Here is a 27066-nt window from a genome sequence, read left to right on the forward strand (position 1 = left end):
CCGTAACAGTTCAAGTTTGGTTTTACCAGCAATTGACATCACATACAGAGAAGATGCAAATGGCTACACTACCAAAATACCATGTGGATCCAATACCAAAGTACATCTGGTGGTCCATAAATCAGAGTTTATGGACATTTTACTACTTGATCATTTTCCCGGTTCAAGCTTCATATTCATGCTGGAAAGTCAAATATAAGCAGACTGCTTTATCACAAAGCTTCAAGCCAGACTATTTAAAACAGTGAGCCTGGTCTCTGGGTCCAGACTGTATCACAGAAGGTTAAAACTATAAAACCAAAATTACAGTTGCATCTTTTGAAGTGTGGCAGGAAAAAAGCCACTTACCCTTATAAAATTGAAATGAAACTCAGTCACCACTTCACCCGGCAGTACAGAAATGCTGTATTGACTACTAACTGAAGAGGGAACACAGCTTGTACCACACCGGCTGCAAGGGTTCACCATAAATTGTCCTAGGGCACTTCTCTGCCATCAACCCACTCCTTCAAGGAAGTCTGACCCTACCGCAAGCATTGACCTAACCCCATTTCTTGCCTACTCAACCTCATTTTTTCCTGCACAGTTATTTAAAGTCAGGCACAATCTAAGCCATAGATATTTCACCTTGACAAAGCCTAAATAATTTACTTATAACAGAATCAGATACGTCTAGTACTAGATTTTTAAAAAAGTTAAAACAATAATCCTACAGTAATTTACATTTGGCTTCCAAATTTTTTTTTTTACAGCAAACGACAGCTTGGCTAGTCTTGCCTCATCTGCTTGAATGTATATATGCTTATTCAACTTCTTACAAGCAACCTTGCCTCCTGTCATTCTTAAGCATCTTAGTATTTTCAATACAGCTTGATTAGCCCACATACTGACTATATTTTTAATACAGAGGTAAGCCAACTACTAGTCATAACTATCTTCACTGATTCCTTTTTATTCAATTAACTACTTTTTTTTTAAATCTAGCTGCAACTTGCTGCAACTTTGGGATTACGCTGCAGACCAAGTCGGTACCCTGTATTTCACAAAAATTAAAAAGTGATGGAAGTTCCACCCAGACATTGTGCTCAAGCTGCTACCAATTCGCTATCCATATTTGTTATGTACTCAAATTTAGTTCACTGATGCAGGTATAGGACATGTTAAGTGACAGTCAGCACAGAACTTCCATACACGGATTCAAAGGGTTAAAGAAAGTTCTACAGAAAACCTGAAGTAGTATTGATCATATGAAGGATTAGCAGGTTATATAAACACGTGATATATAAATTAATCCACCTGGGATTAAAAGACCAACTCACTGATAGGACTTTTGGGTAGTACTAGATGAATGACTGAAAAAATCCTTCTGGATTTAGCTAGGGATTAGACAGCAGGTATCTCTCAGTATGCCTGATTGCGTCTGTATTTTTTCAGACACAATAGGAACCTACAAACCTGCTTTTTATCAATTGTATATATTTTTAAAAACACCGACCAAACTACTCAAGTACAAATGGTCCTTGCGCCAGGAGATTAAGTCTGAAATGTAAATGTGTAGAAGCTAATGAGGATTACATGTAAAGTGTTCTATTTCCTAATGACTTCAGCAGTTTTGTAAATATGTATTATGGCATTTTCTACCACAGCCTACAGAGAATAAGAGATTGGTATATCCTCAGCAAAGGAGAGGAAATACTAAGGCATCAACTTCTGCTGTTAAAAAGGAGAAGAAAAAGACAAGCTAGTCCCAAAATAAAAGAACAGGTAAGAAGAGATATTAGCTCAGTGCTGTCATCATACTACCAAAGAGCTCCTAGGAAAAATTAATAAACAGAGAGAATGGAGGGGTTATTTTTGCAAATCCCATATGTACAAATCCATACGTCCTACGTTTTGAGAATCAGAAAGCAAGGAACAGACAACTCCAGATTGCCTTTGCAGCAGATGTCCAATTACGTATCTACTCATCACAAAACCACACAGGACCAGGCTAAACCAACATATTCCTATGTGACTATAAGGAGTCTTAACATCCTAGTATTTTACAAGATGTAAAAACCAACATTGAGTCTTGCATCAATTGGACTCCAATATATCAGAAATAAATATTACCACTGCTGTCTGTGACCCAAGAACACACACTTGGGGAAAAAAAAAAAAAAGCTATTTATCACTGCACAATATTAAGTGAAATTTTATTTGGAAAGAAACACAGGCTTTTGTTATTCAGTGCTAGTATGCAAGCTATAAAACTCAATCAAAACAGAAAAGAATTATCAGTAAGTAACAAATCTTGTATGATATTACTGGATCTTTGGCAATACAAAGCAGTTTTAATGGTTTCAACAATACGATACACTTCAAAGTGGAAAAAACATAAGCCATAAATAAATATTACTAGAAGGGTAACAAACTACTTCACAGAAAGAGTTCTTGTTAGAGTAGGAAGTGAGCACAGCATTACGTCCAAGTTAATTCATTAATGTATCTTAAGTTACTAGAAATACAGAATAATTTATCTTGTAGTACACTGTTAGGTATTTTGCATATTTAGGAGAAAGCCTGCAAACTTTCAACAAACTGGAGAAGAATAAGATTAGAAGGAAACCTGGAAAAGCAAGAGACCAAGAGAGGATTGGGTTTTCTTTTGGATTCTTTTTTGTTTCATTTTAAATAAACCCCAATCAAATACATATACAATTTGACGACTCGCCTAAAATAAAAACCACCCATGTTTTCTCTGCTGCTGCAACTATGCTGTTTCTAGACTTGTGCTATCTTCAAGAAGAAGTGTAAATAAATAGAAAAGATTGACATAACTTGTTAATTACTTACTCTGCTACATGACTTAAAAGGGAATATAGTAAACAGAGGACAACTATCATGGTCTGGATTGCAGATACATAGCTCCCTATCCCCTTTAAGGCTAGTTGATGATGCCCTTTAACAGTCTGGAAAAAAAAACACTGGCAATTCCCAACAGTAACCAGTAGATGCTGAACCAACACCCAGTTAGGTGAACTGCTGAAAGCAGTGACTCTGACCTCCCACAGTAGAATTCTTCCCTTAGGCAGGTATGTCTCAACACTACTAAAAGGGTCTTCGAACAACAACAAAAGCCAGGTCATCTTCAAGCAAGTGGTGGTGAGCCACTACTGTTGCATGTCTTCACTTCTCTAGACTGTAGTAAAAGGCAAAACCAGAACAAGAAGCTATAAGGCAGCATATAAAGCTTATAAAGCTCTTATAAAGCTATAAGAGCAGCACAGCAAAAATAGCTTTGTAAGCATGGCGCTCTTCACATTACCCTCACCTGGTTACAACACAAAGGGCAAATAAATGTGAGTGCCCCCATGCATACTTACCTTCCTTTGCCATAATCACAAATAATATTTTTCACTTACTGCTACAATGCCAGAACTCTGAGCCAAAACAGTTTCACTCTTCTATAGATGACATTAATGTAGTGATGTTGACTAATGAGGTTGTGGTCTCCTCTACTTAAAATAAGTTACAGCTAAGACAATGGTGGTCAGAAGTTCATGAATTATGCCTTAAAAAGCTTGAAAAACTCTTCATTTCAGAAAATCTGATTCAAGTGAGAACCTCCAAACAATGCTCTCCTTCCCACAGCTCTGTAGATGTAGAAAAGGCCAAAACTTATATATTATGGGACTTTTTGATTTGTGGGGAAATAAGAAAGAAGGAAAAAAATGAGAAAAAAAAAAGGCACAGGGAAAACACAAAGCTACCAGGCATTGTGTAACCAGAAGCATGTACCAAACAAATCTAACAAGCAGCAGTAATGGACGCCTACAGTTATTTTCACAGGATTTGTATAGATGAAGAATGAACATACACACTATTAACAGTCTTTTTATAGTTACCTTAAACTAAATCAGATTTCTCACTCTATAGGAAACCTCACTGATACTGACAACACATTTGCTATAATCCTCTTTAGGCTGCTACATGACATAGAACCTATGTTCTAATCATGGCCACTCTATAAGGCCAAATGGCTTTTGGATACCTCTCAAAGCTTCCCTTCTATGAGTCAGGACCAGCCTGAGCACAGAAACAAGACAAACAGTAGCGCAACTTACTACATAATAGACAAGAATTACTTTTAAAGGCAAAACAATTACACCCAACTACCTTACCTAAATTGAGTATGCCACAACACTGACTTGAAGAAACCAGTGCTGAGTTGACCACTTCTTCTCTTTCCCTCTTCCCTATAACTTATTTTCTGCTAAGTACACAATACATACTCACTCTGTCCTGCCACTCTAACAGGGAAGAGCATCAGCACCCCTAGCTAAACCCCCTCCCTGCTTACAGACTACAGCACCCCCACAACAAACTGGGGGCAGAAATCAAGATATGCTGATCCTCAATATCTGCAATTCGACACAAATGAGCCCTGTTACCAACACAAACTAGAATACCTGGCTGAGACCAACAGTAGCTGAAGAGCCAGATCATCGTTTGCATCTGCTGCCCTACACCAACAACCCAACAAACCCAGGCAGTAACTTCTCCAGTCACTTTGGCACGACACAGCAGAGCTCATTGCCTGCTCTCTACTGCTGTTTCATATCCCCCTGTACTAAGCCAGGGGGCAGGGATCTCAGGATGTTCAGTAATAAAACTTGGGTTTAATGCCTGAATGGTTCTTTTAAACACGGATGAATCATAATCCCTGAAGGTTATGGTTCTCCATACTTGAAAGACCACTCCTGATGGGATTAATTCTTGTAATAGCATAGCTGATCACCACCATTAAGCAAATTGAAAACACATAATCAAGTAGATAAATGTATGCAAATAAGCCATTGCCTAAAATCTGAAAGGAATCAGTGCCATGTCTAGAGGACAGTTTTGTTTTACTTCTTAGCCTAAAATTTAATCAAAGCATTCAAGAACAAAACACATTCCTCTGTCCAGTTGGAATACTGATTTTCTAAGCCCAGTCACATCGGTATCTGTGTTGTTTTCTCCTGCCAATCTTCTCCAGTCATGTTCCCTCTATGAGAACACCTAATCTGCCCCACCGAGTCTGATTACAGACTAGACGTGGCTAACTACAGCCTGCTGCCATCCTGTTGTGCTTTCCATTCCTCAGCAGAAGTCTTTACAAGGTGGCTCTGCATTCCCATTTCTCTACTATTTCTCATCACCTTGGTAGATAAAACAAGCCCTGGCAGACAGACAGATGGGTACTACTGATCTTGCAAATGCTTTGCTTTTCAGTGACTGATAACTCGACTAATCAATGGCTGTACAACTTCAGTCCAGGTCTGCTTCTCTTACACCACATATTTCCACTGTACACATTTTGGTTAACTGGGAAGAGGCAGAGGGGGCTCCTGAAAGCAAAGACTGAAATAGGATTTAATCAGCCAATTCATAGCATATTTGTGGAGCAAACATTTGATATATTAGAAAGGTCGATTATATACTTAGTCAATTTTTAAACAAGAGACCTCTGCTTACTCACAGGACTTCTTTTCAAATGGACAAATTTCTGATTCTACACGCTGGGCCTGAGAACAATCACCTAGTTCTTGGACAGCGATTACAGGTTTGACAGCTTGGCGCATTTATTTTCTTAGAGTTGCAAAGACATTAGAAATGAGTCTGAATGCTAGTGCCTTCCCCAGAAGAAGTAATTTTCCATTTCCTGGATGAAAATGGCACTATAAATGGTATATTCGCTCACTTTGAAGAGATTCATTTCTGCACAGACTGCCCTGACTAGAAGGAAAAGAAGAATGGAATAACTAATGAACAAACACTTTGGTCAGGAGACATGCAGAACCAGCAATTTATTTCCCTGCTCCGTCCATTCTACTGCTGCTACCAGCAGAAATCAAACTGAGCTGAATGGACAAAGGAGCAAAAAGCAACAACTGATCAATTCACTGATTTTTTTTCCCCAGATTAAAACTTAGATCTAAGTATTGTTGATAGAGAACATAAAAACCACTATGGAGAATCAGTCAGAAATTTTATTAAAAGCTTTCATTTACAGAAAAACTGAAGTTAACTTTGAGAAAATTTCTTAATTAAATTCACATTCTCAGTAGAGCACCTCATGCTGAGGTGAGCTACCATTTCACTTACGTTTCAAGAAATAATTAAAACTCAAATTGTGAGTTAAGTATTCTTTCAGTGCTGAAGCAAAGTCTGGGGAGTACATTGAATTGTGTATTATGTATTCTCAGCAGTAAGGAGATCAAAAATACATATACACAATGCAAGCAGCCTAAGAGCTTTCATGGAGTCATCACCATGCCAAGAAAGAAAAGGCTTCTGCATATCTACAGCTCAAAATAAAGGATGAAACCTTGACAGTATACGGGCTACTCCTTTAAAGAAGCTCTAACTTGGAGAGTAGTAAACCAAACCCTCTTCTCAGCAACAAAATGGTCCTACATCCCCCTTTACACCAGGCAGAGGGGTGCTGGAAGCCAGTCTGAGCACAACAGAAGCAATTTACCTAAAGTACCTTACAGCTTGACTAATCCAAGCAGCACAGAGACTGTGAGGCAGCAGCACAAAACAAATATAAATTTGAACAATCCCAACCGAGCCCAGAGAAATGTAACAGCCCCATCCTCCACGTTCCCCAGATCCAGCACTGTACTTCAGATCTATTTAGTTAACAGACAAAGAACCCTGAGGGCCCTGAGCCCAGAGCCCTGAGCTCTGGCTTCAGCAGTGCCAGACTGACTTGTCACACCAAGACAGCTGTGTCATCAGCTGCCATACAACAGAGATGGGGGAAAACTGTTCTAGGACATTTCAGACATTCAAAGACGCATCAGCAGTATTCATTGCTGCCTAATTCATCTAAACCAGAACACTCAAAATGCAAAAACACTGAAAAGATAGCTTGCCAACTAATATGTATTTACAGTAATCATGTCATACTACAACATACCTGGCCATAGCTGAGGCTGTCTCCCCTAGGTCTCATGATGTTTGCCACAGGTATGGCAGTCAGTTTGCTGTTTTCCCACATGACAGGCATCATTCAAGATGACTTCACTGAATGCTTTGTTCATTTGTTTTGTTTGCATTTATAAGTCTTCAGGTTAAGTGAAAGGCCAAATACAGATCCAAGCATGTAGTCCATATCTATTTAAATAGATGTCAAAATTCTGAAATGTTACCATACTAAAATGCTTCCATCAAATCTATTACCCATAGGAAAGTAAATAGAAAGAGTCCTTGCTTGAGGTCAGATTTTACAGTCATTATCTGAACACAGCTCCAACTGACAGCTGCATTTTCTCCCATTTAATTTCATTTCCATGGATGCTGATAAAACAATTAATAGACTTGACTGGTAATTTGCATACTAAAACTAAACAACGAAAAAATCACAGTAAAAAGTGGTTAAAAAATACAACAGTAAGTTTTGGCCCCTAGCCTGTTGGCCCAGAAAACTATAATTTGCCTCTTTTTCTGTCATCAGGGGACTGAGTTCCACAGAACCAATTCTGCCCCCTTCCTTTGCTGGAAATTAAAGAGCAGGAAGGGAAGAGCACCAGTGGCTGCTGGCAGGAGCACGCAGATTCCAGCCCAGTGCTGTACTGCCTTTTATCAGGTGATTACAGAATACTCTTACCACTCTTAGTCCATATGAGGGAACCCAATACTACCTGGGAAGGCTTTGCTTGCTTCTTTGTCTTACTTTTTGTCTCCCTGGTAAGAAGAGATAAAAGAATATTAACCGTACAAACGAGGAACTTTTTAGCACCTTTTCATGACACTGGATTACTGGATCCACTAGGTGGATACAGGGCAACCAACCTGCATTTAAGAATAATAATTAAAAAAAAAAAAAGTCTGACATTGGATTTGTTGCTCTGTAAGCCTATAAAGGAAGAAAAAACTGAAAGCACTCCACTTCTACTTTTATCCATTAGCCTTTTATTTCTTGCCTGTCTACAGCATACATTTCCAAGACTTCTGATGGCCAATTGATGATCCAATTCTCATCTGTTGAAAGAACAAAGCACTCTTTCCATGTAGCAAATGATATACCGATAAACATTCCTACTGTCCAAGTGCCTTCTTATCAATCATCCTGTTCCAGCAGGATAAGGGATCACTCTTAGTTTCATAGATTAAGGTTACATAATTAATTTTACTTATTCTTGTGGTGGATCGAGAAATTACAATCACTTCCTGTTCTCTTCCAGGCAACCGGATTTTTTTCTTGTAACTAGCATTTTGATTATGGCTTGCACAAGGTTTTTGATAGTCATGAGGCAACTCATTCGTGGACTATCCAAATAAGCTGCATTCTATTTGAAAACTTATTTTTATAATGCTTTATTTTACATTTATTTGAATGTCACATCTACACATGCATGTGAATGTAATGTGAAAACAAAGACTACTTTAGATATACAGCTGAGGGGTTTTTTTTTGCTTGGTCATGCCCGTCTGGACTCCATGTTTTTAAAAGAAAATTTAAAAAAAGATAGCAGCTATCTGCCATGCCCTGAAGTAAGCTGAACTTAAGTGTTACAAGGAAAACCAAAGAGACTAGGAGAAATACAGAAATGTCATCTTTTCAATTGTTCTCCCAGCATTCCTGTCATTTCTAATTTTTCTGGTCTCAGAGTTTCTCAAACTGCCCAAAGATTTCTGCTATCAATTGTTTTATTTTTTAATCATCACCACCTTCAAAACAGGAGACAAAGACATACGATAAGACTTTTTAGATAAACTTTGTTACTTTTCATACTATTTCCTCAAACAGCATACACAACTACACTTCAAAATTTTCAGCTTCCTTTTCTCAGGACTGAATGAATAACGTTTGTCAGAAAAACAGGCTCAAAAACTAAGGAAGAAAAAAGACAACAAAAGGAGCAAAGGGACTATCACTTAACCTCCAGCTTTCCAAGCTGTTAGTGCCCACTCTTGCCATCCTTAGTAACAACTCTCATCCTGATCCTTCATACTTACCTGTAAATTCAATTATCTCTGGCTGTCATTAAAGCACTACCTAATCTTCCTTTCCATGAGGCCAGATTTCCACCATTCCCAATTAGAACAATGACTCTATCCACACTATTCCCAAAACTCTCCCAGGTAAACATGGCATTTTCTTCCATATGAAGATAGAAACTCTCTAAAAGGCTGTATCTAAAGCAAGGTTTTACTTATTCCACTAAATGTTTTCCAGCCAGAAACTCTGTATTTCTGTGTTGAAAGGAAAGTAATTAACCTTCCTGTATTTAGTGTGAAGAACAACACTGCATTAGTGTGAAGAAAAACATTAAGACAAAAAACACCACTTTTAAAGAAACAAAAAAGAAAGAAGAAATGCAGGTTAGCACAGCTGAACATACGATTTCATGATATGGTAATACATAGTTTTAACCACATCATTAAATAATTCTTAGTGATGCTGTGTCTCGACTAAGCTAAAGAATAGCAAAGTGGACTGGTAAGAAGCTAAGAGCACAAATAGGAGAGCCCCTGCACCTCAGTAAGGGAACAAGAAACCTTGCCAGAAATCTTTTTTAAACACAGATATTTAAACAATAACAGCAAGACTTGGTCTGAAAACCACCAATCTGTTCTGTTCTTAATATAGATAAAGATTTAAAACTGAAGACCTTAATCAGGGTCAATTTCTTGGTCTGATCTGAACCTTCTGTTCTAGTTTGGTCACCAACTATGACCAGCAAACTGCTCTGCAGGGTGACGTTCTTAGGAACATACATCGAAGAAGATGACTGTCACCCGATGTCCTACTTCTACAAATGAGGAACAGAGCTGTAAAATATCAAGTGCCAGGGACACACTAGTGCAGAATTAAGAACCGTGCCAGTCCAGAGCTCACTGTAGCACTGACACAGATGAGAACTTTCAATTTTCTCAGGATTAAGGTAATTTAAAAATCAACAAATATGGGTCTCAATCTGAATTCACTGTGATTTAGTGTTTATTTAGTTCCAATGTAATCTAACTTCTGGCAGACACATAAAAAGGAAGACGTCATGCTCTACTCATTAAGCAGGGAGCAATCAATAAGCACCAAAATTATGGCATTATGAGAGATTTCTTACCTACCTCATTTGCAAAAATGATCATATGCTATTTCTTATAACACTGAATTAAATATTAATGGTCCTTAATATTACTCTTAACATTAAGAATATTCACATTTTAAGTGCTAAATTCCCAACTGAAAGTAATATTGTAAAATTACTTGCAAAAATAAAAAATGGATTAAATAACTTCCTCGTAATAACATGAAATGGAAGCTGAACCTAGCTGCTATTATCAAAAATCACTGCCCCACTGAGCTCAAAGATAAACACCGGCACACAGTCCAATTCAAAGCATTTACAATATCATGTCAGAGGCACGAGGCCGTAGTACAACTAGACAAAACAGGAAAACTCATTACATACTGCTAATTTATTGTGAGCGGTAGGCGTTTCTCATGACAACGTTGATTTCTTCCTTTTGGTTTCACAGGTATCCCTGGCATGCCTGCATTTTCTCCCTTGGTGCCCTTTAAATACATTCATTTATACATGAGCACTCCATATGAGCCTGGACTGCTAAGCTCTAACTTCTTCCCAACTATAGTAAAAGTCAGTGACTAATGCATCTAAATATACCAGTAACAGCAATTTTTTAAAGTAACGCTACTATTTGCAAATATCACATCATACATTCAGTAACAAATTAGGAAGCCAAGCACAAGTAGAAATATTTCAGAATGAAGGCTTAAAATATTACATTGATTCATTTTGATTTTAGGTTAATGGTGATTTTAAAGTTTTAGATTTAGCAGCCCTCGTTCCAGCCCAGCCTCACCAACTTGCACCAACACTCATCTTTACTCGAGCAACTGAGGGTTTCCATGGACAATCCAGGCATTGCCATCTGCACAGGCTTCTCATGGGCTAATGAATACGTTCGAGTGGCAGAGCAATAACTGACAGGGCAAGGCTCGCAGCCAAGGCAGCATCCACACCATCATGAATTGGGTAACCCAGTGCGAACCGTTTGATTGCACAAGATGATGTACTGCTCCAGCTCACTCAGACATTATCCAGAGGCCAGCCCCCAAAAAAACAGGTTTTTAATAATCTGTGAATTTCTTTGAATATTTTCAGTGTTAAACAGCCCTGGACCTGGAATCATACCTACTGAGACTACGCTCTGCATACAGATCTTCAAAATCCCCCCTGCCTCTCCTCCCTGCTCTCCTTTCCTGCATTTAAAACCACAGGAGCAGTATATAAACAAACACACACTCCATCGGCTGCTGTAACTAGATAAATCAATTAATACAAAAGAGTTTTGAGGGTTTTCCCCCCCTTCATTTTTAAATAGCTAAGCATATTTTCTAACAGTCCCTATTTCATTACATCTACCATTATCCATAAATGAGATAAGGCTTTTTTCTTCAAGAAAAATGTATTCTGTTAGAGATACTGGTAGAACTGAGAAAAAAAAAAAAAACAAGTTTAATTAGCTATATATCATCAAGAGCAACTGAGAGAAAAGGTAGTTTTTCACCTGTGGACTACCTAGTAAGTACTAGTAGACACATCATAAGTTATTTATCTTCCAGTAAACAACACTGCTATCTCCAGAATCAAAAAGAGAACGCAGTCCTTGCTACAGATCTCCACTTTCTCCTTATTTAGAAAAGGACAAGTAAGTTAAATATTTTATGATGAAAAAAGGAACAAAGCACCAGCTAGTAAAGATAAAAAATAACTTTTGAGTAACATACTGTTTATACATTTTTAAAGTAATGCCAAAGAACGTCCAGAACATTCTCTTTCTAAACTCTGTTGCACTCGTAGGCAGTGTTAATCTCTGTAGAAAGACTAATGGTTTTCCAACATATTTCATTGAGAAAAGGGTTGACTAAATTAGATTTTTTTTCTTTTTTTTCTTTTTTTTTTAATTAAGTTGGTCCCTTGCCTGGAGCAGCCAGAGTTGTTTACCCACAATGGCCATGAAATTCCCTGTGTTTGATGGTTTAATTATCTCCTCCTTGCCTAGTAATTCTTTTAAGGCATTTCTTTTTTGTGTGGCATAGCAAACAAAGTATTATTTGTCTGTCTGTCTCTGTCAGGTACTTGCACTTTCTATCCCCCTCACGTATGATCATATTTAGGTCAATGGATTACAGCAGTCTTAATTTCAAATATATAGTTTAAATTTATTTATACTGTATTTACCTGGTCCACTGCAGTCTATGACCTACACTCATATACAGACACTTCCTACATATAGATACTACAAGATCTGAATTTTGATTTAGTGGCTTGATTCTATCAACTGTCAGATGCAGACAATCCTACCACGAAGAGCAGGGCAAGTTGCACTCAACTCCCACCTCAACTCCAGGTCCTGGCTTACACTGTCTGGTCCTGTAAGCAGCTTGGGAATGATGACAACTAGGTCTGAAAGCTATGAATATCCTTCACTGGGATAGAATGGAGACAACATTACTTGAACAGAAATAGAACAAGCTGAAAGATCAGCACTTGTGAAAAAAACAACACAAACCAGTATCACTGACTGTATTAAGAGAGAACAAGTTAACTCAAAGACTGTGACATACCACAGCTTTCTTCACTAATGAACACAGACACGCTGAGTAGTTCTTATTAAATTCCAAAAATAACCATGTGCACCTTTCATTAAAAAAATAAATAAAATCTAAGAGCTGAACAGTACATGGGAATAGATTTCAAATTAGTCCAAGGTCCACTTGGCCGACAGTAGTTCTAAATACAACTTACATTGCATCTTCCTTCACACTTGAAACAAACGAGTTATTATGAACAAATTAGAACTAACCCGAGTCTTTTCATCTCCCAGATAACCACCAGGACTACCACTGCAGAACAATTTCAAAGTCCTGATCTGAAAGCTTACCATTAGGCGTCCAGGAAGGAGGCATTAGAGACCTTGCGAAGCCAGGACACCTCCCTGGGCAGGCAAAAGAAGCCAACAGATAAGAAAGCCTGATTTCCGTGTTTCACGTTGTACGAACAATGCAAAACATAAAGAATAGGGAACATTATTGTCACTAACGTAAACAGTAAAAGAGAACCAAAAATGTTTTTTGCCAGATCCTCACAAATCCAAACTAAAGACACCAGAGACCCTCCATGACCCAAACGCACTCTGTCGCATTCCCTCCTCACCAAGGGAATCGGTCTCACAAGCAAACATGAGGAAGCAGCAAGCTCGTCATCCCCTGGGAAGCACTGAAGTACTCTCAACACACACAGGGACTAAACAACCTTTTTACAGCTCCCCACAGGTTGCCTGCTCTGCAGACACAAGCTCTCCTCCAGTTCCTCGCTGTCATTCCCACAGAGAGTCATCTTACCTCTCCTGTCGAGGTGTGAGTACGTTTGACCTACACACAAGTCTGAGCCTCAGCCCAAAGAGGGTTTTCAAGATGGGATCCCATGCTTGCTTCCAAGGTACCAGCACTGCTGTCTCCCTCTGACTATCCTGTCCCTTCTGTGCATTCCCAGAATCAACACCAGAGGGGTGACATTACTAATAATTTTTTAAACTAACCTAAGAAACTGAAAACTCTTTTGGAAAACAAAACCAAAGGCCAAGATCTCAGAGTGCTTCTACAAGCGTCAGTGAACTTACAGCACCGCAAACAGGGTCAGAACCGGCTCCCATCACTTCGGGGAGGTGAGAGATGTGTGACATTGCTGACTGTACAACAAAGGCTCTTTTGAGTTATATCCCACAGCAGAACCAACAAATCATCCGGATGTAAAGCTGAAATGCTGCTCCAAATACAGAGATGAAAAACTAGGGTCATAACTGACTGGCTGGTATTGTCTTTTAAAATTGCCTAAAAATACATCTTCTGCTATATTTTCAGTATTCTTGCACTTCATAATTGGATTTTAATAAAATATTTCTGCCTTAACCTTCAAACTATAGTGGGAGACATTGCTCTTTCAGAACACAAAAATAGACCCTCAAAGCTGATGTTTTTCAGAACTGAAAAGGTATCTGACAAGAACACAAATTCCCACAGGCGTGGGCTAGATCTTCACCAGTATTTTAAATAAAAGAGTACTTTAAATAAAATAGTCCAAAGTCACATACGTTTGTGTTTTCGTTGTTGTTTTTACTTTCCCCCTGAACTGGAACAGTTCATGAAGACAGAGTTATGCATTTTTTATTATTATTAACAAAAAGATGCAGCCACAAACCTCAAGTAAAATCCCACTTTACCTGAACTACGTTTGTTTTGATGAAGTGGATCAGATAGAGGAGAAAAAAGTAGATCACTGCTTCAGGCAAAATGCTCAAGTATGTCATTCCACTGTAACGTACCAAAATTGACTGGTAAGGTTATTTCAGCAAACTGGAAACGAGTAACCATAATTTTTCCTTTGAAAAAAGAGCACAATTATTTTATGTTTGCTTGTTGATATAAATCTTAATAAATATTCATAGATAACTCTAGGACAATCTGCTCAAGAAGATGAGCACATGCTGATTTAGGTATTTTAAATAATTATTATAAATGTATCCTCTCCTAGTAACATGGAAACAGTTGTAACATGTTCCTTAACAACCCTCAGATCTGTTTAAATGAAATAGCTGACAAATGCTACCACCTGGAAGACCTGTGCAAGGTTTGGCTGTACTAGAAGCACAGGTGCAGAACTTGAGGTAGGTTGGCTTCCCTTCTTCCCCTCTCCCCAGGAGAGAAGGGATTTGTTCCCCGGAGCTCCTGAGCCTCTGCTTGCTTACGTTAATCTGGGACTTGGCCCCTCCTTTGCAGGATTACTATTTCCTCCACTTTGCACCAATGACCACAGGTAACAGAGAAGAAAGATGTACCTACAGTCAAACAGACAAAAAGTGGAAATTAAAAAAAAAAAATCTACCTCCCTTGTAACATCACTTTAGCAAGAAGAATAAACTTAAAGGGGTACTTTGGCAGCCTGATGTGTTTTTGATCACACAGCATGCTAATGGGCAGGACGCACACAGTAGCATCTACAGCAGTTCAACAGCCATGAGGCTCGTTCTCGGGAGCAACATTTTAGAGAATAAACGGGTGGACCTCAAACTATAGCCCAGTGCTAGCCCAGAATAAGTATACCTGCAATCCTGGTGACGGTCCTTCAGGCTAAAATATATTTTTAAAAATTACATTACATACACCAGAAAAAAGCAACCAGGACTGAGACCGTCACACCTGCACAGATCAAGCCTCCTCAGTCTTTATAGCAAACGGGACAAAGGGATTTCAGTTTCCCATGATCACGGTTGGAGGTGAGAGCATTGGACACGGCATCAGACAGTTTATTTCTGGAATACTTTTTATACAGGTTTAAAATAAATTTCAAAGACTGCCATTTAATCTTGCTTCAGCGTCTGTATTCCTTTCACCCTGTGAGTCAGTTGATAACTTCACAGAATGCTTTTGTCAGGTTCCCGTGCTTCTTTAGGCCAGTCTTCAGCTATAAATTGTAGGAAAACTCCTATTCACATTAATATAAGCACCCACAACTTTTTTTTTATTATTATTTTGCATACCCTGATGTTTAGCATGCTTTTTCCTTTGTGCAAGTTTGCCACAGCTTGCCATTCCAATAAGAATGTTGATGAAAACCAACCAAAAAAAAATAATTCTGTTTGCTGAGCCAAACAGATCAGAACTGAGGTTTGGTACCTACGCTTACACTTGGAGTTCAAGCGACAACTAAGACTCCAAGCTGCCAAGGAGACATTACACAAAGTTTCCTTCACCGCAACGAATGAAAGATGCAAGTTAAAGTTGAATTTTTAAAAAGACTACATAAAAGTTTGGGGGCACTACTCCCTGTGTCCCTCAAAGACCCATATACACATATGCAGTATGACTCCAAGCACGGGGTTATTGGAACATCTGCTTTTTCTGCTGGTGAATCCTGCACATCATCTACAAAATACTGATAATACAGGTACAGGTGGTACCTGATGTTTTCTTATGTGAAAAGCATTATAGTAGCAGCAGCAAAGCAAGAAAAGGGAAGCGTTACTGTTTTATAGTACTTTTCTATCTTCTACTTAAAAGAAGGCACTATGTCACTAAATCCCCACTTCTGATAATACTTCCTCAAACATATTCAGCATCTCATGAATTATATTTACAGTCTGCCTAATTTGCCACCAGATCAATTACTGATTAATTTTAGTGCAAAGTGCTACATATGTTTACATGTATATTTTGACAGCCAGAGTATGCTGAATAATCCCAGCACGTGGACAGCTTGCTTTTTCCAGTACGCAGTTCCAAAGACACTATTGTGACTAGGCTTCTCTTTTTTGTCAGAGAAAGAAAATCCAATTTATTAAAATGTAAAGCTTTCATGGTGTTACATCAGACTGCTTTCTAATTTTACTTGCAAATATATAACAAAGAAGTTGAACAGTTGCACAGAACCTTTACAGGTTGGGTCCTCTGATCCCTCTTGCTTTTTATGCTTCGGTGAGGAAATGTATCTCTAGGCTATCACATCTTGACAGTACAAAAACTGACTTAAAAGTTTCTTGTAAACATTCTTTTCTCCACCTTGATCCGAATTTATCAGACAATGCTCAAGGAAACTTGGAAAGCACTCTAAGGTACACTAACAGAGGATGCATTTTGCTCCGAAGCATCAGTCCTAACCCCCCATTCTCACTGAAAACCCCCTGTAATGCTTGAATAACATTAAGAGACATTTTGGCTTTTTGAGTCAAATACATCGTACCATTTAAAGATGACTGGCATCACAGTGATTGGTTTTATATATGTAATTTCACACACATCCAGATACTTTCTGTACAGGATAGGCAATAAACTGTAACAGTACCTGCAATTAGCCATCAGTAATTTACCCTGGAGATTATGGACAATTAAATTTGTTTTATGAAAAAATAATAATTAAAAAAATATATCCTTGCTAGGTTTTTCTATGTAAATGATTAATAGCTCTAACAGAGATACCAAATATCAAAATGAAGTCTCATCTATTGAACAGTTTCATCAGTTGATGCTTTTGCCCTGGTTTTAAAATACTCGACACTTTCAAATTATACACCTGATTTGCCTAAGCAAAAAATAACGCACAAGCAAGTTAACAAAGATTAAACTCTAGACTGCATTTACAATATGTCGGTGAGCTTACAGTAGCTGCATAAACATATTCTTTTAGTTGAACAAAGTAAACTCAAGACAAATTTAGACAGTGAAAAATAAGTGACTTTATATTTTACAAGAGTACATGCAGCAAAAACATGCAGAGCTACAAAGTGAGCCACGCGAGGGGTAGCTTCTGCTGGGTTTAAGAATCCAAATGACTTGTAGCTTCTTCGTATTTTGCACTGCCACCTAGCGTAGACTGTCCTCGTATGTTCCAAGCTTCCAGCAGACCGTGAGCACCTCAGGTACTGAAAACCAAACAACTTCCATAAAAATAGCAGACACCGTTTTTGTTTTTATTACTTGGAAACTATCAATTGCTGGAAGGATAAGACTACAATAACCAGCTTAAACAACATGTGTCTAGGACCAAAACCTAAAAAGATATCTGACACCAGCAGCAGGAAAGAAAAAAAAAAAAAAAAAAAAAGCCTAGAAATGCAACAAAGTAAAATTATATACTTAAATTTTCAACTCGGTGGCTAAATAATCATCAGATATGATTCATTTGGAAAAACATTTCATGTAGATTCCCCAAATGAAAACTAAATTAACACAGGTTTGGTATCTGTGCTTTTATAGAAACTACAGATGAAATTAAACAGTATTTCTCAATAGCAGGTCTAGATTTAGAATGATTATTTCAATGTATTTTTTTAAACCAGGTGTTGCTTCATCATTTACTCCCTGTACCTTTACTCCAAGGTTTAATCACTGGATCACTGCCTGATGAGGTCGATCACACTGCTCTTGCGGAACGGGCCGCTGTGCAGGACTGCGGGGAAGTTGGCTTGACGATCAGCTTCCCCCACCGAGCCAACAGTGCCATTTCCAGCTAACACAGCGAGGCTACGTCACGCGGCCGTCCTACAGAAGCCACACGAATGGTATCGTGACAGACAGCAACACACAAGTTCCAGAGGTGGTGTCGCGCTCTAGCTGCATTTGGCAGGGGGCTCACTTGGCTAAAGCTGGAGGGCACTTCGCATACGCACTCCAACTTCCTGATTATTAATTAGAAAATTTATGATAATTCTCATCAATCAGAAAGGTTTGGTTTTTTGGTTTTGTTTTTTAACTACTAAAAGAGGAAACCTTATTCTCAACATCTAATAGAGTAGCTCCTATTCTGTTTAACAAATTCTGTTTTCATCCAAGGTGTAAACTGGACCAACTCATTAAAAAGACTTACTCCAACTACGTCACTACAGCAGAGAAAATCATTTTATCCTATAAAGCTCAGTTCCTACTTGCCTTTAACTGTATACACATACACAACGCAAACAAAACCCAGGCAAAGCCGCGCTGTTACAGCTGCAATAGAAACGCTGTACAATACCAGCGCGTTGATGCGCTCTGGTTAATGCTCCATTTGCACAGCAGTAAATACACAAGATACCAAGTCACATTTAGCTCATAGACATTTATACCCATTTTCATGTTTCTGAGTCATTTTCTTAACAGAAATAAGCACCTTAAGTACAGTGCATCCTACTAGCATTGCTGTAATGTGCCAAGATCACAGATTATGAATAACTAAACAATACAAAAACCTGATGGTACATGAAAAACTGTCAAAATACAATAAAAGCTTATTTCCCACAAGAGTTTCTCTCTCTTAATTTTCCATTATACATCTACCCCTTATAATTACAAGAAAAGCTGGTCTTCTTAAGGCCTCTTATTAAGATTTTTCACTCTATTTGCCAAATTCACATTCTTGCAGCAAGCAAGAAACTGTCATTGGCAGGTGTACAGCTAATAGAATTAAGCAAATCAATAAAAATGAAAGTGTTTTTGTTTTGTATATATGAAAAGGTCAGGAGAAAAACGCTGTTAAATAATTCTGCTCCTCAGTCAGACAAAGCAGTTTCACTTTACTACCATACTCAGAACAAGTTTTCTCTGAGGTCGCAGCACAGGGTAAAATTTCATAGAAAAAAAAGATATACAATGAGCAGAAAAAAAGTCCAAGAAAACACAGTTTTCGTTTCTAATGCCATGGCACATACTAACAGAGTACTAATTCAGCCTGTCAAAGAAACGAACTTGATAAACAGCATCCTGTTTACCATGCTTGACACATACTATGTTGAGTAAGCACCTTTAGCTTATGTTGTCTTCTGAATTCTCATTAAATAGAGCCTTCTTCAAGACTAAAAACAATCCAAATGAACCTGCGAGGCAAACTCACAGACCAACAAGAGGAAGAGGCTTAGTTTGTTAGGCTGAGGCAAAAAGCCTATTAGGATCCCTATCTATGGAAATCAATATTAACCTCCCCTGCAGCTACAGACTTGAAACTACTGTAAATGAAAGAAATATCCCCTGCCCCATCTCTTCTGCATTCAGGAGGATGGCAAGTTCTGTAGAACTTGAGTGTTAAACACCGTGGAAGCAGAAATTGCTCTACATTTTTAAGCTGTACCTCTGCAGATATTGACATCTAACATTTGAAAACTCATTGCTGAAAGGTGTAAGAATGATAAAGTGTGAAGTTATCATTGTAAACTTGAAAAATCTACAGAGTAAGGGAACACAATTTGTTCTATTCAATCCCTCCTGAGACAAATTAGTAAACATACCATGTGTAGCGCAATATGCCCACTTCACTTGTCAGTATGTTATCTTGGTATACCTTGCCAAAAAGGTACACAAGACTTGGAAGAAATGCAATGTATCCTGTCTCCTAACAGCAATTTTTATTGCACAATGCATTGTATGAATCTTGTTTGCTGTTTGAGATTCCACCTGTCTTCAGTTAATTTATGATGATAGAAGAAATGGGGAAAAAAACTCCTCCCTGAATTGATCTGCAATGGAACTGACAAATTATCTGAATATACCTTTGCACATTATGGGGAAGAAAATAAACAATCCTCCATCATTCATTTATACTTTTTCCTCTTCTTAACATTCAGCTTGCAAGCATTTAACATAGGCTTCCAAACAGCAAGAAACCAAAATTCAAACCTCAGCTCCTTTTTCGTATTGCCACCTTGGATTTTGTATCAAGACAAGCAAGTCTTTCTAATTAAAGTCCTCTATCACTGCAAAGACATTTATGAGCTAAAGTCCACATACAAACCTTGTGCAATCCAGCCAGCCTTTTCAGGGTTGGATCAGATTCTCTGTAACCAATCAACTACCAACTCCAGAACAGCCTGATAAGCTAACTGACCAGATCCTTATCTAGCAAAGTTAAGGAAGAATTAGACATCCCTTAAGAAAAAAACTCCTTCAGGGCAGGAACAGCAAAGTCAACTGTGACTGCTCCTGAAGGACAAGACATAGAATCTGGGACAAAACTGGAGAGAGACTGACAGGTCTGTAAGTGAAATCAAGAAGCTGGGGAGGGCTCGAAAGCCTGGACAAGCAGCAAGCAAAACCACGTGCTTGGTGAGGCTGGGGCCGCCAGCTCTCCCTGATGAAACTTCAGCGCCGCTCCATCCCTCACTCCATTTTCGTGTCTTGAATTTCCAAGTTCTTTTTAAGAGCCAAGGAAGAGGATCTCATTGAATGTGATTTATATCAATCCAGGTGATTTTAGAAGAAGGTATCCTTCCTCAAAAGTGCGATTAATAACAATTGTCATTCATCACCAGTAACAACAAAATATGAACATAACACAAAAAAATAATCAATAGGCAGTTATTTGAACCAAACGAGTCATTCCCAAAAATTTTCATCAGTCACAGAGCACATGGCATACTGCAAAGCTTGTGAAAATTTAAATTACCGAAGGGAAAAATATCTAACTGCCCAAGAGTTAAGGAACACTAATACAAGTTATCATAAATTGTGAAGAGATGTCAGTGCTGGGAGTAATTGCCCACCTTCCCGCTTGCCTCTCTTTGCAAGTTATCTTTTATACAGGTCCAAAAGGTATTGTTTTCGTATTTCTGTGCACAAGTCCTTCACTAAAAATACTTATCTGTAACAACCTAAATAATTCATCAGACATATCAATCCCACTACTTTTCGTCAAAACCCTTAGGGAATATAGGCCTAAGCCTATTCAAACAGTTATTTCACCTGCCAACTACCTTCCAGCCTCCTATGTCCAGGAGGCGACAGTCAAACCAATAGGCAACAGTCAAACCACTCAGAGCAATATCCCTTACCCCTAGGAAGGCAGAATTCTTTGGTCTGAAAACTAAGGCAGCCTCACAGATACGGCTGTGCAGAGAGGCCAGGGCAAAAGACATCGGCAGCACTAACAAGGTTTGAAGAACCCATGGAGAACTGGAACTCTAAGACTTAGGAAGACCAAAATAACCAGCAAAAGAAAAGCTTGATGTTTAAAAGAAGATTCAATCTTCAGCGCGGTAGAAACACTGTCAGAAAGCAGAGGAAAAAAATGAAGAGAAACAAAATGAAGAAAAAAAAAGCAAGAACAGGAACTGTAAAGTAGTAACACTGCCCCACGCTCCCACTAATGTCATCAGAGCTGTAAAAATCTCACAGGACTAATTTCTGCTCATATTAACCTTGTGACTAGTATTTTAATATTCGTGTAATTATCAGAACGTGTGAAGCAAACAGCATTCAGTGCTGCTTGGATAGTTCCAGTAATGAGGACTCACATGCACAAACCCCACTGAATATACAGGTGCACAGGACAAAAACCTAGGATATCCACAGTTCTTTAAATCTAGTTCAGAATTAATAACAAAAAATAAAACATCACATAATAAAAATCGAATGAAACACTGCCCTTTCAAAGGCTACCACACTTGTAAAATACTTATCTCAATATAAGGCTTTATTAATAGCCAATTCTTTACAAAAACTCCTGCCTTGATGCAGGCTGAGAAATACAGACGCTTTCCCTTATCGTTTTTGCTATGTAGACATCTCTTAAATATAGACAGAGGGTGCCTGTAAACCAGTGAAGACTGAAAATTAGTCTCATTTTTGAGAATCAAAGCTGGATTCAAAAGGCGTACATATGGCCTGATTTTGGTATATATATTTTAACGCATCATTAATGGACAAGTAAACAATTCCTCTGGTGAAGAGGAAGCAAAGCATTAGATGAATTAATTTCACAACAGATAAAAACATAGCTCCACAAAGATTTGGTGCTATTATTATTTATCTCTTTATTATTTATTTATTTTTTTTGAATTAGGCACTGGGTTAGCTTTAGGCACCTGGCAAACAGCTAAGCACAAGCTCTGCCGTTCACGCTTCAAAAATCTGTGTATTATTTTGGGGGAAAGAGCAAGCGCCCTGCTCGATCGCAGCTCAGAAATTACACGCCGTTCCTTCCCACCCCTCGGTCCCTTTCTTTTCAGGCCGACAGCATTTCAAGTTCCAACTCTGCCCAACTTATTCCCCCGCAATACCTTCCCTGGGGTTTCCATCACACCTCAGCAGACGCTGTTATTCGCAAGATGGGGATGGGTACCCTGTAGCTCAACCGCTCGACCAAAATTAACCCCTTCGAGGCTCCTACGGCGCCTGCCCCTCGCCCAGCACCCCCACCACCGCGGACAACCCTCCCGAGTTACGCCCTCGGAGCCCCCAACGCCTCCCCGGAGGACCGGGGCTGCCGGTCCAGGCCAGGCACGGCGGCACCGGGCGGGCAGAGCCGCCCGCGGCAGCAGGAGGAGGAGGCGCGGAGCTCCCCGGCGGCGCTCCCCGGGAAGTTGCCCCCAGCCCCGGCTCCGCACCCTGCCCCAGCCCCCGGTGCCCCCCGCCCAGCGCGGCGGCCACCCCCGACGAGCGCTCCCTCGCCCTCCGCCGGCTCCCCGCACGCCTGGCGGGCTGTAACCTTAAGAAACTTGCAAAGGGAGGGACTTCGGCGGCACGGAGCCCGGCTCCGGAGCTCTCCCTGCACCCCAGAAGCCGGCGGGGAGAGGAGGAAGCGGCGCCCGCGCCCCGCCCGGCCCGGCCCGCCCCCGGCGGCGTTACCTGGCTGGCGGCGGGCGGCAGGGGGGGGCCGCCCGGCGGGGCACTTTCCGCCGCTGCCTGCGTGCGTGTGGCGGCCGGCGGCCCGCTATTTATAGCCCGCAGCCTCCAGCGCGGCGGCAGCGGGAGGAAACCGAGGGCTCGGCGCCTCGGCACCGGGAGCCCGGCTCGCCCGCCCCGCCGCCGCCGCCACAGCGAGGGCGAGTCGCGGCTCCCGCCCGCCGCGGGCACCGGCGCTCCTGCCCCGCGGCGCCGCCTTCGGGCGAGTCTCCTCCTCCCAATGTCACCGCTGCACGCCGCCGGCTTCCCGGCCGGCTGGCCCGCCTCTGCCGCTGCCTGGGGGGCTCGGTAGCGGCACGGCACGGCCGCGCAGAGGTGACCCGCCGCTGCTGCCGCCGCCGCCGGAGGAGGCGAGCCCGGCGCTGGGCTGTGGGAGGGAGAAGCCGCCGCTTGCCGTTCACCTCACGCCGCCCAGAGGGAGCCCGGCCTCCGCGGCCGCCTCCGCTGAGGGGCGGTGGTAGAAGCCCGCTGGGCCCGGGGGGACAGGCGGGGGTCGCTGGGGGACAGGGGTGGCAGGCGGCTGAGTGCCCCCCTTCTTCTTCTTCTTCTTCTCCTCCTCCTCCTCTCTCCTCCCCCCCCGGGCTAGGCAGCCCTCGCACGGGCACTGAGGGGAGCCGAGGGGCAGCGTCAGGCACTGCCCCTGCCACAGCTGGGAAGGGGGACACCCCTCAGGGCCAGCGAGCGGATCCCCCAGCCCCTCAAGTTTGGGGTGGAGGGACGGGGTTCGCCCCTTTCTGGCAGCCAGGGGGTCCCACAAAGTACCCACCGCCTCCGCCCCGGGGCAGCCCACCCGCGGCCCTTGGGGCCATTGGCAATGTGAGCCAAGGCAGGAGTCCTAGTAAACAACCGTTTTCGTATAATGAATGTTTTTTGCTTGTTTCTTTTGTAGCTAGATGATAAATTCCTGTATTTCAAACTTCAAGTAATCCTGCTGGAACTCTCTCTGCATTATAGCCGGGCACAGTTTGGGATTTGAGCTGTAAAAGCAACTCCCATACGGTCATATACAAAATTTGTCAAGTTAACACAGAATAGATTGTTACTTTAGCCTACGTAATAGCATTTTTTACAGGGTTAATTTTTAGGGTTTCCTATGTTACAACATCTGTACTCACCTCCTATACTCATCTACAGACAGCTACTAGGACAAAGCCTGGTGATGACCTGTGCAAAGCAAGGTGGATTTAGTTTCAAAAGTTTCAAGTCAAAACAAAGTTACACAGAGACAAAATTGGGAGCAAAGGGGAGCTAACCAAATATTTGCATTTTAAGCTACATAAAAATAGAAAGAAAAACCCTGAGAAGGCACATGAGAGAGATCTTGCCTTGTCCAAACACTTAAACATTAAAAAGTAATACATAAAAATCTTGTATATTGATGGAACTACACGTTTAGGTAAAGCTATTCCTACAGAAGTGTTTGCAGAATTATACTCATATTGAGCAAGCTATCGAAATGAAACTGTCTTTTAAATTCAGAGATGAGTCTCTGGAGTATCTCTCATGAACAAAATTTTGCTTTTCGCAACAGGAATTACTTCATAATATTCTTTCTTGTTCAATTTTTAATGTTCCGTAGTATAAGTACCAAAGATCCTGCTGGTGTATGAATTGATACTGGCAGACTCAGAATGCCACCAATTAAAACCTATGTTTTAAGAAGGGAACTTGGAAAAGTTAGCCAGATTTAGTTCAACTACAGATAAGTTTCCTTCTCTGCTCCCTTAAGGGCTGAGTACTGTTCAGGTTTAGTCTGCAGTTATGTTTCACATGAAAGCAATCCCATGCTCTTAAAGTAAGTACACTGTACATACAATGAGCGGTTATCAAAAGGTCTCCAAGTACACTTCTTTCTTAAGTGAGGCTTTGTTGTGCAGCAGGTCATACTGCAGAGTACAGGAAGGAAAGCCTGATTTCTAGATTAGACTTCTATGTTAAGTTGCAAGATGTCACTAGAAGATGCCTGTTCAGAAATCTAACATATGCTTCTCAGTGTGGGGAAAAGAAAAAATAATCAGATTTTTATTGCCCCTTGGAAATTTTTTAAAACGGATATATAGTCTAAAGCCCTCTTTCATCGCACAAAGTTTTCAGAGCTCAAAACTACACTTCGGCATAAAAAATGTCATCTGATGTTCAAAAGTATTGACCTCAAAATTATTTCAAATTTGTTTCAGTGCTCACTATCTCTGGAAAAAAAAAACATATTTCAAGTGCCTAGATATGGATTTGGGGTGTCTGACTGCATCCATTTGGGCTTGAAAATTTTAGCCTGGATGTACCTGTGCTTCATAAGAAATGCATCAGAAAGCTTCAGACAAGCTATAAAAGCCTTCTCAAAAAAGCAATGCAGACTTGCACCAGTAGAGCACAAGACACAACCCTAACAAAGCTACTTGGCTGTATAATTTAACTCATTGGGGTATAAATAACACCTGAAACCCAGCCTTTAACAGACAACTGTAGTAGCAGGAGAAATAAATAAAATTAAACATCTGCAGGAGCAGTTTTCCTGTTACTTGTTCACTGCTATTTTCCAAATCTAAATGTTTTTCTTTAAAATCGCTCCCTTTCTGCTCGCCAGTTACTACCCCAACTCTCACACATGACCTCCTGCGTTACACCATACAAATGTCAGGAAGCTCGCACAGACTTCACTTGATACCATTCTATTTCACAGTAGAGTCAAATACTGAGTCTCTCTCTTACTGAAAAAGGTGAGGACAAGGAGGCGAGGGAGGAAGGGAGGAAACTAGAAATTAAACTGTGACAGACTGAGAACCTCTGAAAGGAACAGCATGTGGAGCTACTGGCGAATTTCCCTGCTCTTCTCCAGTCCCACTAGTAAGGTTTACTATTTGCAGGCCAAGGCCTGGGATCAAAGCAAACACTAAATCACCAAAAAACTCCAGGATGAAAAAAAAGAGGTAGGATTTAATGGTCTGTCAGCAGCCAGAGTGGAGTCTCTCTGCTGGAGAAGCCGTAGCAAGCAATCTCAGTCTCCCAGTGCGCAGGGGGAAATAACAGGGTTGGTAGGAATTTTCAAGGAACAGCAAACAACTAAGCAAGAGAAAATGCAAATCTTTATTGTTATAGGCCTTTGCTCAGAGTGCATTTGGATGGATCAAGTAGTTTGCTTCCTAGAAGGATTTTCTGATATATTTGATCCATGTTTTGTATAATTGTTTACCAAGGGAAAGGGGTTAACATACACCAAACGCAATTGGGTATGTCATGCTAACGTTGGTAAAATCTGGAGTAGTAAGATATAGGCTTTGTAGTAAAATGGGGGAGGTTTGGGGAGGATAACTATGAAGGATTTAAACTATTATGTATTCCTGACTGCCCAACCACCTTTCAAGGCACAGCCAGGGTAAAAATGCAAGCCTGCTTGTTCTCAGGACAGTCAGTACGACTGAGTGCATAGCATAATTGCATCGCTTCTCCATAATAGCCACAACACAGCAAAGAATATTGAATTCATACGTGCTTTTTAACTGCAAAGAAGTAGCGATTCAAGAATTAAATCATAACAAAAGCATAAACCATTCCCTTATCAGTGGCTGAACACTCCCACCCCTTGAAGCCACTATCGTTCTCACAGTAGAGCCAACAACCCTGCCTGAAAACAAAGGATGCTTCTGGCACTGAACCGAAGCCTAAAGCACCGAATGAAAATCACCAAAAACACATCCTAAGCAAGACTGAACTTTGCTAGTACAGCTTCCTGCTTAAGTGTCACTGTAGATTACCGCACAAAATTGAAATCTGTGAACTATGTCAGGCTCTTAACAAACAGCGAATCAGTGACCGTGAACCACAGTTTGGCTCTCAGTGCCTCGCACCTTGTTACTTACACT

The 27066-nt window shown here is 40.5% G+C and overlaps 1 protein-coding gene across 3 annotated transcripts in view; it reads right to left on the reverse strand.

The window, feature by feature from the left end:
• Window positions 1-23530, reverse strand: part of INPP4B (inositol polyphosphate-4-phosphatase type II B) — a 294090-nt gene extending 270560 nt beyond the window's left edge. The window contains exon 1 of one of the 3 annotated variants that reach the window (XM_048074997.2): window positions 23150-23530. The gene's annotated coding sequence lies outside the window, so the exon portion shown is untranslated. Of the gene's footprint in view, window positions 1-4163; window positions 4338-23149 lie in introns of those variants that run through there. The other 2 variants (XM_048075001.2, XM_066996676.1) reach the window with 2 other exon arrangements.
• Between the last annotated feature and the right edge of the window lie 3536 nt (window positions 23531-27066).

This window comes from Anser cygnoides, chromosome 4 (genome assembly GCF_040182565.1).
Source record: "Anser cygnoides isolate HZ-2024a breed goose chromosome 4, Taihu_goose_T2T_genome, whole genome shotgun sequence".
Classification (NCBI taxonomy): Eukaryota; Metazoa; Chordata; class Aves; order Anseriformes; family Anatidae; genus Anser; species Anser cygnoides.